The sequence below is a fragment of the Chlorocebus sabaeus genome, chromosome 9, assembly GCF_047675955.1.
Source record: "Chlorocebus sabaeus isolate Y175 chromosome 9, mChlSab1.0.hap1, whole genome shotgun sequence".
NCBI lineage: Eukaryota > Metazoa > Chordata > Mammalia > Primates > Cercopithecidae > Chlorocebus > Chlorocebus sabaeus.
Genome location: NC_132912.1, coordinates 45,027,974 through 45,041,937, shown reverse-complemented (window position 1 = coordinate 45,041,937; position 13,964 = coordinate 45,027,974). Strand labels below are relative to the sequence as shown.

The following is a 13,964-nucleotide window of genomic DNA, read 5'->3' as shown; positions in this document are numbered from 1 at the left end:
GTTATGTGATCATGGAATAGAAAAACATTTGAAACACAAAGACAGGAATACACACATACAGACACACAAACATGCACCCATAAAGGAAAGAATATTTTAAAATCCATAAATGAGGTTAGAAGGAATCATTTATTAATATACATGATTTATGATATTTGTCCTTAATAAGATGTCTTAATTTATTACATTCACTTTATTTTACCTTTTACAAAGTGACTTCATAAGACTTAAAAGGAAATAGAGATATTCTTTTTTGATAATACATAATTGTATATTTCATTTAATTTATAAAGAAAGCGATAGCCCCTATCCTCCTTGCTTATTAGTGAGGATGAATATCTTTTCCTAAAGTTATATGTTTTTATTTCTTCTGTGAATTGCGTGTTCATATACCTCTAGGGATAACTGCTCTTGGCTGGCTGCATTACCTTGCAACCATTTCTGTATGTATATGTGTGTGTGTGTGTGTGTGTATATATATATATATATAAAATATGTGGGTTTTTCCTAGTATATTCTATGGGATCATAGAATGCACTACTTACTGTGATTTTTTTTTTTGCTTTTAATATTTTTGGCATTTTGTAGCCTTCTCTTTGTGTCAACAAAATTATCTATTTAACTTTTTCTTATAGATGAACCTTTATTATTTCTGCTTTTCTGCTATTTAAATAAGACTATGATGCACATCTTTTGTTTATTAGACAATTTTATGGATTTTGTCAAAATATACTTTAATTAGGACAGTAAATTATTGGGGCATACATAATGTTTGTACATTTTAGAGTTTTGATCATTATTTCCAGCTTGTTGTTAAGACAGACCTTCTTGAGCACCTGCTGTATAGTGCATGAGAAAGCCTGTTTCCCTATGCAGTTGCAATTTGTAAAAGCTATTTTTAATTAATATTCTTTTTCTTTTTTCTGAGACAGGGTCTTGCTCTGTCACCCAGGTTGGAGTGCAGTGGCACAATCTCAGCTCACTGTAACCTCCACCTTCTGGGCTCAAGCGATTCTCCTGCCTCAGCCTCCCAACTCGCTGGGACTACAGGTGCACGCCACCACACCTGGCTAATTTTTGTATTTTTTGTGGAGTCAGAGTTTTGACCTGTTGGCCAGGCTGGTCTCGAACTCCTGGCCTTAAGTGATCCACTCACCTAGTCCTCCCAAAGTGCTGGGGATTACAAACATGAGCCACCATACACAGCCTCAAGTAATATTCTTTTTTAGCTTTGCTAGTTAATCACCACTAGAATATAAGCTACATGACAGTAGGGAATAAAAATTGCAGACGTACAGCAAGGTTTCAGTCAGTACTGCAAGATTAAATAATGGTTAGTAAAATTTTGTGTTATTCCTAATGAATTGTGAGTGATAAAAGGATATAAAATCATTATTATATATTTCTCCTCAGTTATTTTTCTTTAGTCTTACATGCATTTTCTAAAACTGTAGAAATATGTACTTTTATGTAGGAGAATTTGGTATGCTTTTTTCTTTATGACTTCTGGGCACTGAGTTAACTTAGAAAGGACTGCCATTCTTTATGGCAAGTTCAGGAAAATTTGCTTTCCTGTTTTATTTTGACTTAAATTGATTTTTTACAGTTTGAAATCATTAATCTGTATGAAAGTTTGGTGTATGGTATAAGATGTGGTTCTAGTTTTTTTAATTCAAGTGGATAGCAATTTTCTCACAGTTTGATTTGTCTTTATTATGTATATGAATCTGTTTTGAACTATTGGTGATTGTTGTAAATTTGGTTATCTTATCGTTTTAGTAATTACAGCATGATACCTGCTAAGGCCAAATTTCTATCATTATTCTTGCAAATGTATTTTTCCAGAAGAACTTTGGAATTCTCTCTTCATGTCCTTAAAAAACCCATTGGGATGCAGTTGAATTTTCCAGTCAAAGAACATGGCAATATAATTTAGGTCAAATGGTTTCTTGTATAAACCTGGAATATTTCCTGCTAAGTCTGTTCCCAGACCTGATGCGTATGTGTGTGTGCACACACACATATATTTATATGTGTACACACATATACATATGTATAAATTAATTTTCTCCAATGTATACTATTTATTATTTTCTAACAAGTATATTGTTTCTATATGGTAAACATGTTAATTTCCATAATACTTATTTTATATCACCTTACTGAAATATTTCATTTTTAAAAATTTTCAGTGTTACATTATTGACAAGATTTTTAAAAATCTTTTCATTTTTAGTAATTATAGATCATTTCCTCCCTTACTTTATTGCCTTGATATGGCTTGCATGAAAAAATGCTGAAAACTTGCAGTAAAGGATATGCTTCTATTTTTCTGTACTTTTATAGGGATACTTCTGTGCTTCCTGTTATTATACTTCTGTGCTTCATGTTATTATCATCAAACATCCTGTATGATGTTTGTTGCTGGTTTCTGATAGAATATTTTACAAAATTTTGTTCTGTCTTTTTTAAAAAAATCAAGATTATATTACATTTCGTCAAATGCCTTTATGGTACTTATCAAAGTGATCATAGAAACTTTTTTAGTTGTTAGTATAACTAATGTGCAGATATTTATATTGACAAAACATTAAATTATTGGGATTAAATCTTCCTTTTGATAAAAGAAGATTGTTTTTTATTATACTTTAAATTCTGAGGTACATATGCAGAACATGCAAGTTTGTTACATGGGTATATACACGTGCCATGGTGGTTTGCTGCACCATCAACCCGTCATCTACATTAGGTATTTCTCCTAACGCTATCCCTCCACTAGCCCCTCATCCCCTGACAGGCCCTGGTGTGTGATGTTCCCCTCTCTGTGTTCATGTGTTCTCATGGTTCAACTCCCTCTTATAAGTGAGAACATGTGGTGTTTGATTTTCTGTTCTTGTGTTAGTTTGCTGAAAATGATGTTTTCCAGCTTCATCCATGTCCCTGCAAAGGACATAAACTCATCCTTTTTAATGGCTGCATAATATTCCGTGGTGTATATGTGCCACATTTTCTTTATCCAGTCTATCATTGAGGGACATTTGGGTTGGTTCCAAACCTTTGCTACTGTGAACAGTGCCTCAATAAACAGTGCCTCAATAAGCATGTGCATGTGTCTTTGTAGTAGAATGATTTATAATCATTTGGGTACATACCCAGTAATGGGATTGCTGGGTCAAATGGTATTTCTGGTTCTAGATCCTTGAGGAATCACCACACTGTCTTCCACAGTGGTTGAACTAATTTACACTCCCACCAACAGTGTAAAAGCATTCCTATTTCTCCACATCCTCTCCAGCATCTGTTGTTTCCTGACTTTTTAATGATCAACATTCTAACTTGCATGAGATGGTATCTCATTGCGGTTTTGATTTGCATTTATCTAGTGACCAGTAATGATTAGCTTTTTTTCATATGTTTGTTGGCTGCATAAATTTATTCTATAAAAGAAGATTTTTATATCTGATTTTGTAATATATTACTTTGGTATTTTAAAAAATCATCCTGAGACCAAAGTTGTGCTGTCATCTTTTTATACTTTCTGGTTAGGTTTTGCATTTGGCTTGTGAGACCTTTGAAAAAGAAACATTATGTTTTATTATGTGTTGGAATGCTACAAATAAAACAGTAAACTTTAATATGACCCTTCATTTGGCTCAAATGCCATTTCTGGGGAAAATTTTTTGATAGTGCTTTCAATTTCTTCAGTAGTTATCTAGTTAATCCAGCTTTCAAGTTCTTATAGAGTTACTTCATTATTTATTGTTTCCCAGGAAACTTAATATTTTATTACGATTTCAAGCACGTTGGAATGGTGTTCAATTTATTCTGTTGATTTGTATCTGAAGTTCTGTCTGGTTTCTCAGTGCTATTAATATACAATATTTTTTTTCTCTGGTTTCTTGCTGTGCATACCAGAAATGCCTAATTATCTCATCTCTCAAAAGAACTGGATCTTTATTATCAAATATATTTTTCTTTCTTTCTTTTTTTCTTTTTCTTTTTTTTATTTTAACTAAGTCTCACTCTGTTACCCAGGCTGAAGTGCAATGGCGTGATCTCAGCTCCCTGCAACCTCAGCCTCCCAGGTTCAAGCAATTCTCCTGCCTCAGCTTCCCAAGTAGCTGGGATTACAGGCACATGCCACCATGGCTGGCTAATTTTTGTATTTTTAGTAAAAATGGGGTTTCACCATTTGGGCCAGGCTGGTCTCAAACTTTTGACCTCAGGTGAGCCGCCTGCCTTGGCCTCCCAAAGTATTGGGATTACATGCGATAGTGACTGCACCCAGTCTAACTCTTTTCTTTATATCTATCTTTGATTTAATTTAGTGGAATACTTAGCTCTCACGCTTGTTTAATTACAAATGCATTTAAGAGTATGTGGCTTTCTTTTAAATTTTGTCATCTTCCATGGACATGATGTATGTCATATTGGCATTGATATTAATTTCTTGATTGTCTATAATAAATTTTGATACCTTCAATATCCTGACTTATTTAAATTTGGGAGGTTGTTTGAGTTTCATTTTTTTATATTTACAGATGCTAATTTCTAGTTTGATGCATTTTTATCATAATATACAACCTGTTAACCTTTTTAATGTAAAATTTGTTAAAAGTGTGTGTTTGCTAGTTTGGCCAACTTTTGCAAATATATGAAGGAAAAGAATAGTTTTATGGAAAGAATTTTTTTAAATGTATATATGGTCCTCTACAAGTTTATAGACAAACTTAAATATTCAAAGTGACTATTCCTGAAAGTAAGATAATCATTAAAGTTAATTGTAATAGCTAATAAACCAATAAAGTGAAGTCTTTACTATGGAGCAGCATTTTTGCTGTGCACTTTCATGTGTTATCTCTTTAATCATTGCGAAGCCCTATTAAGTAGGTACTAATATTAACTCTGTTTTTTGTTTGTGTGTTTGTTTGTTTTTGAGATGGAGTCTCACTCTGTCACCCAGGCTGGAGTGCAGTGGCCTGATCCCGGCTAACTGCAAGGTCCACCTCCTGGGTTTACACCATTCTCCTGCCTCAGCCTCCCGAGTAGCTGGGACTACAGGCGCCTGCCACCACGCCTGGGTAACTTTTTGTATTTTTAGTACAGATGGGGTTTCACTATGTTAGCCAGGATGGTCTTGATCTCCTGACCTCATGATACACCCGCCTAGGTCTCCCAAAGTGCTGGGATTACAGGTGTGAGTCACCGTTCCCAACTAATATTAACTCTTTTTAAAGATTAGGAAAACTAAAGCTCAAAAACATGTATCCAGAAACTAAACAGGACATTTAACAGATGTGTGTGTATGTATGTGTGTGTATGTGTGTGTATTTCAGGAATTTTCTGTGTTCCACACCTAATAAAGAACACAAGTATGTCTTTCTTACTGATGCACAGGATGGTCTTCTTATCTTTGATTCTAGCACATAGCACTGTGTTTGGAACATTGGGATTCCCAGTAAACTGAATTCAATGTAAATTATTAAATGTTTGGTGGAATTTTTATTCCATTATAGCCTCCTTTGTCTCTTCATATAAGATAATTCTGTACATTTATATGACATTCAAACTTTTCTTTCATATTCTTTAATTCATAGTAGTATAAGATTGCAATTTTGTTCATTTTACTCTTTAGGAATCTCTTGCTTTGTTCAGAAGAATGCCAATACTTCTTTTGTATAACCTGTTACTGTCAAGTCTTTGATAGTTAGGAAATGACTTATTATTCTGTAATAATAGTGTCACCAGAGAACTGTCAAAAATTGAAAGATTATACCTAGAATGAATTGATCAGTCAATTGCCAAATTAAAAAATAGATTATTCTTATTAGTCAATAATGTCTACAAAATCCAATTCAGGAAAATAAATGCAGTATAAAAACAGATGTCTGAAAATGTAAAAGTAAGTAGCCAAAGGCCTAACTAGATTAAATGTGAATTCTTCCTGCAGTAATGAAATAGACAAAAGCAATAATGTTCATAACATTTAGGAGCATTGATGGAGGGATGTTGTTCTATACACAGACTTTGTTTCTAGGGGAAGCAAAGATAGTCATTAATAAATCAGAACCACTTCTAACCATCAAACTGCCACAATAAAGGCAAATTAACCTGCATGAGTCATCATTCCGCGGACTCACTTTGATAAAACAACGAAGTGACATCATCTCTAGAATGTAGTATTATAATTTTGGAAGTCATGGAAAATTTGGTTGATTTTTTTTAAAAGGCAATAAAATAAGAAGATTTGTTATAATTTTTAGCTTCCAAATATTCACCTAACAGAAATTACTCACTGCCTGAACATGCAGGATGGATGAAGCTTCATTAAAGCAAGCTGAAGGAAAAAGTTAAGCTTCCTTCTGGAGGGATAAATCAATGTTACTCATCCTTATAAGCTGGACACTTAATTCTGGGAACCTGACAGATACTTAGAACATAAAGTTGACCCCAGGGGGTCCAGTGCAGTGAGTTCTTGTGAGTCTGATGAGTTACAAGGCTTAGGGTTCAATTTCCTGCAGATTCTTCTGAGCAACAGGTAAACCCATCAGTTGTGATTGGTGGTTCCGGCATATGGAAATACAATTTCCCAGCCATAAGTAGAAAGCTGAAACTGGATCCTTTCCTTACTCCTTATACGAAAATTAATTCAAGATGGATTAGAGACTTAAATGTTAGACCTAATACCATAAAAACCCTAGAAGAAAACCTAGGTAATACCATTCAGGACATAGGCATGGGCAAGGACTTCATGTCTAAAACACCAAAAGCAACGGCAACAAAAACCAAAATTGACAAATGGGATCTCATTAAACTAAAGAGCTTCTGCACAACAAAAGAAACTATCATCAGAGTGAACAGGCAACCTACAGAATGGGAGAACATTTTTGCAATCTACTCATCTGACAAAGGGCTAATATCCAGAACCTACAAAGAACTCAAACAAATTTACAAGAAAAAAACACACAACCCCATCAAAAAGTGGGCAAAGGATATGAACAGACATTTCTCAAAAGAAGACATGCATACAGCCAACAGACACATGCAAAAATGCTCGTCATCACTGGCCATCGGAGAAATGCAAATCAAAACCACAATGAGATACCATCTCACACCAGTTAGAATGGCAATCATTACAAAGTCAGGAAGCAACAAGTACTGGAGAGGATGTGGAGAAACAGGAACACTTTTACACTGTTGGTGGGATTGTAAACTAGTTCAACCATTATGGAAAACAGTATGGCAATTCCTCAAGGATCTGGAACTAGAAGTACCATATGACCCAGCCATCCCATTACTGGGTATATACCCAAAGGATTATAAATCATGCTGCTATAAAGACACATGCACACGTATGTTTATTGCGGCACTATTCACAATAGCAAAGACTTGGAATCAACCCAAATGTCCATCAGTGACGGACTGGATTAAGAAAATGTGGCACATATATACCATAGAATACTAAGCAGCCATAAAAAAGGATGAGTTTGTGTCCTTTGTAGGGACATGGATGCAGCTGGAAACCATCATTCTCAGCAAACTATCACAAGAACAGAAAACTAAACACCACATGTTCTCACTCATAGGTGGGAACTGAACAATGAGATCACTGGGACTCGGGAAGGGGAACATCACACACCGGGGCCTATCATGGGGAGGGGAGAGGGGGGAGGGATTGCATTGGGAGTTATACCTGATGTAAATGACAAGTTGATGGGTGCTGAGGAGGTGATGGGTGCAGCACACCAACATGGCACAAGTATACATGTGTAACAAACCTGCACGTTATGCACATGTACCCTAGAACTTAAAGTATAATAATTAAAAAAAAAAGGAAATACAATTTCCATTTAAGTATTGCCTTTTGAAAGGCAAGTCTGTATATTAAAGAATAAAATCACCCAATTAAAACAGGATAATGGAATCCAAAATTTGTTTTAGTTGTCCAAAATTAAAAATGTTGCTATTCAACAGTATTTGTAAAATAAAGCTATTGAAATTATGAACTTAATGTCTATGAAATTGTTTTGGAATGTAGATGTGGAACAAAGCTAAGGAGAAAAAAATATTTAGCTGATCTTTTTAATATTGCCTGTCAATTATCAAAATTGATTTATTTAAAAACATTTTATTCAGCTATCTCTATTTTACTATGTGCAAGATAGTTGCCACAGATACACAGATAGTAGACATTCCCAGTGTTCTTTATTCCTCTGTATGTGCTCACATTTCCATCTGCCAACATTTTCCTCCTGTCTGAAAGACTTCCTGTGACATTTCTTGCAATGCAAGTCTGCTGGCGATTAATTCTTTTAGCTTTTACATATCTTTAAAAAGTCTTCAATACCCCTTTATTTCTAAAAGATAGTTTTTCTGGGTATAGAATTCTAAGTCAACAGTATTTTTCTCTAAGTATTTTAAATATATTGCTCCATTGTTTTGTGGCCCACATTGTTTCTGATGAGAAGTGTGCTGTCATTTTAAATCCTTATTCTTTTATATATAGTGTGTTTTTTTCCTTTGGATGATTTTAATATTTTCTTCCTGGTTTTAAGCAATTTGGTGGTATTGTATGTTTTCTGTGTGTTTGGGTACATTGAGTTTCTTGAACATGTGGGTTTATACTTTTTTCATCATATTTGGACTATTTTCTGCTGTATTTCTTTAAATAGTTTGCAGCAACTTCCCCCTTTCTTTGGAGATGCTAGTTAACATAAATATTAGGCCATTTAAAGTAGTTCCCCAGATAGGCACTAAGTCTGGTTCATAATTTCTCAGTATATTTTCTCCTTGTGTTTCATTGTAGACAGCTTATGTTACTTACTCTACAAGATAACTTTTCCTTCTGCAGTATCTATATTAATCTCATCCAGTGTACTTTTTTCTTATTTCATACTTTCCATCTCTGGAAGTTTGATTTGAGTGATTTTTATATATTCTGTATCTCATGTTCAGTCTTTAACTTTTTTGAGCATTTGAAATATAGTTACAATAACAAGTTTTAATATTTTTGTCTGTGTAATTTTAGGTTTTGGTTTTATCTGGTTTTATCATCTGTGTAATTTCAGGGTTTGGTTTCATTGTTTTTTTTCCTTCTTTAGGAGCAGTATTTTCTGTTGTCTTTGCATACCTAGTAATTCTGAGTCATTGTGAGTTTTATCTTGATCAACTACCAGTAACTGTGAGTTTTATCTTGTTGGATGCTGGGTATTTTTGTGTTTCTGTAGATTAGCCATCTCCAACCTTTCAGGAACCAGGGACCGGCTTCATGGAAGACAATGTTTCCACAGATGTGGGGTTGGGAGTGATTTCAGTGTGACTCAAGTGCATTACATTTATTGTGTACGTTATTTCTATTATTATTACATAATCGCCATAATGTAGGATCAGTGGGAGCCCTGAGCTTGTTTCCCTGCAACTAGATGGTCCCATGTAGTGGTGATGGGAGATAGTGACAGATCATCAGGCATTAGATTCTCATAAGGATCATGCAACCTAGATCCTCACATACTCAGTTCACAATAGGGTTCATGCTCCTATGACAATCTAATGCTGCTGCTGATCTGACAGGAGGCAGAGCTCAGGCGTTAATGCAAGTGATGGAGAACAACTATAAATATAGATGAAGCTTTGCTCGCTCACCACTACTAACCTACTGCTGTGCAGCCTAGTTCCTAACAGGCCATTAATGGGTACTGGTCTGTGGTCTTGGGTTGAAGACCCCTGCTATAGATAGTACTATCGAGTTTTGTTTTGTTATACAGTTAAATCAATTGGAAACATTTTGATCTTTCAGAGGCTTGTTTTTAAGCTTTATTTTTTCTTTATTTTTTCTTTTTTTTTTTTTTCTGAGACAGAGTCTCAGTCTGTCACCAGGCTGGAGTGCAGTGGTATGATCTCGGCTCACTGCAACTTCCGCCTCCCAGGTTGAAGTGATTCTCCTGCCTCAGTGTCCCGAGTAGCTGGGACTACAGGCTCCCAGTTCCACACCTCAGCTAATTTTTTTTGTATTATTTAGTAGACACGGGGTTTTACCATGTGCCCAGGCTGGTCTTGAACTCCTGAGCTCAGGCAATCTACCCACCTCAGCCTCCCAAAGTGCTAAGATTACAGGTGTGAGCCACTGTACTTGGCCCTAAGTCTTTTTTTAGGTAAATCATAGCAGCATTAAATCTTGGGCTTATTTTTTCCACTATTGAGACAATATCCATCCCATAACTCTTCTCAGTGCCTATGAATTGTGAAGTTTTTCCTGCTAACTGATGATAACAAGAGCTATTTCTTCCCTATGTTAACTTCAGGGATTATTCCTTGTAATGCAGTTTCTCTAGCTTAAAACTATTGACATTCATGGGCTGAATAATGGTGCTGGAGGAGAGGGCACTGTTCTGTATATGATCAGATGTTTAAGAGCATCCCTGGCCTCAGTGCTGTAGATGACCGTAACATCCTTTAAATTGTGACAATCAAAAAATGTCTCCAGATATTACCAGTGGCTCCAAGGGAGTACAGTTGCTCTCAGTTAAGAACCACTGCTCTAATCCTTTCTGATAGTTTTCTTATATACCTGCCATGACTAAAGACTTTGCTCAGGACTCAAGGGAGACCTCCTACAGATCTCCCAAATTTTGTATCTGCCACCCTTTCCTCTTCTATAGGCTTCCCTGAGAACTTTAGTCAGTTGACCTCCCTGGATTCTCAGCTCTTGTTTTCTCAACTCAAGGAGACCACTGAGTTTTGACTGTGTTTCTTTTTCCCCATCACAGCCTGGAAACTCTAGGCGGTAATGCTGGTGCAATCATAAGTTCACATTGCTTCCTGTCTCTCAATGATCTCTGCCCTTTGTTGCTTGATGTCCAGCGTCTTTGAAAACTATTGTTTCATTATCCTTTATTTTTATTTATTTTTAATTTTTTCAGGTGGATCCCTGTTAACCTCATCTTGGTCCTCATCCTTATTCTTGAAAGATACTTTTGCTAGATACACAATTTTGGATTAGCTTTTATTTTTTCTAAGCACTTTGAAAGTTTTGAACTATCTTCTGGTGTCCATTGCTGCTGTTATTCAGCTGTCTATCAATTTTCTCCTTTCCTTTCTGATGATCTGTCTTTTTTGTTCTGAGTACTATTAAGATCTTCTCTTTGCCTTTGCCATTTTGCAGTTCTGCTATGATGTAGTAAGCATAGGTTTCTTTTTATTTTTCCTTGTTCCTAAAGGACATATCAGGCTTCCTGATACATCTTTCCTGAACCTTTAGAGTCTTTCTCTCATCAGTTCTCAAAAATTTGCAGCCATTATCTTAGGTGCTTTATCACCTTGATATTGTTTATTTTTTCCACTTTGAAAGTCTTATTGGATACAAAAAGCATGAACCACAAAGGAAAAAACATTAATTGAGGTCATAAATATTAGGATCCTTTATTGAGCAAAAATCACCAAGAAGGAGAGTGAAAGGGCAAGCTACCAAAAGGGAGAATGTATTTGTAGTACATATAACTGACAAAGACTTGGATCCAGTGTATTATAAATAGTTCTTACAAATTAATAAGAAAAAGATGCAAATTAATATGAAAAACATGCAAATATCTTAAGGAGGCATCTCACAAAGAGACACACATGCCCAATAAACACGAAATGGTTTCAGTCTCATTCATTATAAGACAAATGAACATTTCAACCACAGAAGTACCACTATATACTCAGAATGGCCAAATTTAAACTAATAATGTAAAATGTCTGGGATCATGTTAGACAGCTAGAACTCACATATATTGTTGGTGAAAGTATAATTGAAAAACACTACTAATCTTGAATGTACTTACTATATAACCCATGACCCAGATGTTCTACTCTTAAATATACTTTACTAACATTGTGTGTTTTTATATATATATGTGTGTGTGTATATATATACACACACATATATAGATGTTCATCAAAAGATATGAAACATTTATGCCAGCATTGTTTATATTAGCCAAGAACTGGAAACAACCCAGATGCCCCTCAAAGGCACAATGGGTAAGGAAACTGTAAGATATTTGTATGTTAGAATACTATATAAGAAGAAAATTAATTACTTCTACCATCAGTAACAGCATGGGTGAATTTCACTAACTTAATATTGGAAAAAAATGAATACACATTTTTTTTTAGATGGAGTTTCACTCTTGTTGCCCAGGCTGAAGTGCAATGATGCAATCTCAGCTCACTGCAACCTTTGTGTCACGGGTTCAAGTGATTCTCCTGCCTCAGCCTCCTGAATAGCTGGGATTACAGGCACATGCTACCATGCCAGCTAATTTTTTTGTATTTTTGGTAGAGACAGGGTTTCTCCATGTTGTCAGGCTGGTCTTGAACTCCCAGCCTCAGGTGATCCACCAACTTCGGCCTCCCAAAGTGCTGGGATTACAGACGTGAGCCACCATGCCTGGGCAATGAATACACATTTTTATATAATTACGTAATGTACCTTTTACAATTGCCAAGACCAGCTCAGTAGGGGAGACCCTAACCCAGCGGCACTAGAGGAATTAAAGACACACACACAGAAATATAGAGGTGTGACATGGGAAATCAGGAGTCTCACAGCCTTCAGAGCTGAGAACCCCGAACAGAGATTTACCCATATATTTATTAACAGCAAGCCAGTCATTAGCATTGTTTCTATAGGTATTAAATTAACTAATATTATCACTTATTGGAAATGAAGGGATGGGCCAAATTAAAGGAATAGGTTGGGCTAGTTAACTGCAGCAGGAGCGTGTCCTTAAGGCACAGATCGCTTATGCTATTGTTTGTGGCTTAAGAATACCTTTAAGCAGTTTTCTACCCTGGGAGGGCCAGGTGTTCCTGGCCCTCATTCTGGTTAACCCACAACCTTCCAGTGTGGGCACTATGGCCATCATAAACATGTCACAGTGCTGCAGAGATTTTGTTTATGGTCAGCTTTGGGGCCAGTTTATGGCCAGATTTTGGGGGGCTTATTCCCAATAGCAATTATATAATGAATTATACACAGTTGGAATCCTAATTGTATAATTTTCAAATAGTTGCAAAGATTGACACCTTGGGGGGTATAGAGGGCATGATGACTAGGAAGGAGCATAAGTGGGGACAACTGGAGTTTGGTTAATGTTGTATTTGTTGTTTGGGGGGTGTTTATGTGGGCATGTTCATGTTTGAAATTGTATACTATACACTTATGATTTGTACTTTTTGTATATATGTTATAGTTGATTCAAAAGTTTGATTAAAAACAGACAGTATTTGCCATTTTAGAACTTCTGTTTCAGTAAACAGCAAACATTAACCATATAAACATAGAAATGCACATATGATTATAAATTACGAACATATATGAAGGCAAAGAACAAGGTGTTAGGGGATCGAGTCACCAAGGTATCTGCTTTTATGAGATGTTTTGGCCAGACCTCTACGAGAAAGAGTTATTCAAGTTGAGTGAGGTGGAGGGCAGTGTAAGATAAGGTTGGAGAGGCATGCAGGACTTTTAGGACATCCTGGAGAGTTTGGTCTTCATCCCAAGATCGATGGGCAACTTAAGAAGGGCTATTAAGGGGTTAATTATGTGATTAAGTTTTAAAAATAATTACTCTGGCTACACTGTGAATTGTGGTCTTGAAAATGGGCCAGAGTTGAATTCCAGTGAGTCATTAAAGACTACTGCAGTGCTCCAGGCAAAAAAATAATGGTATCCATGATCTAGACCAGGGACCTGCCAGCTTAGATATTGTAGTTACCAATCTCTGATCTAGAGTAAAGAAAAAATTTAGGTATATTTTGGAAGTAGATTTAATAGGATATGGACTAGGTGCAGTGGCTCATGGCTGTAATCCCAGCACTTTGGAAGGCTGGGGTGGGTGGATCATGACATCAGGAGTTCAAGACTAGCCTGGCCAAGATGGTGAAACCCCACCTCTACTAAAAATACAAAAAATTAGCTG

General features: G+C 35.9%; 1 protein-coding gene across 6 annotated transcripts in view; it reads left to right on the top strand.

The window, feature by feature from the left end:
* Window positions 1-617: 617 nt before the first annotated feature.
* Window positions 618-13,964, top strand: part of LOC103215735 (ATP-dependent zinc metalloprotease YME1L1-like) — a 67,681-nt gene continuing 54,334 nt past the window's right edge. For all 6 annotated transcript variants that reach the window (XR_012093917.1, XR_012093916.1, XR_012093920.1 and 3 more), the window contains exon 1: window positions 618-5,081. The gene's annotated coding sequence lies outside the window, so the exon portion shown is untranslated. The remainder of the gene's footprint in view (window positions 5,082-13,964) is intronic.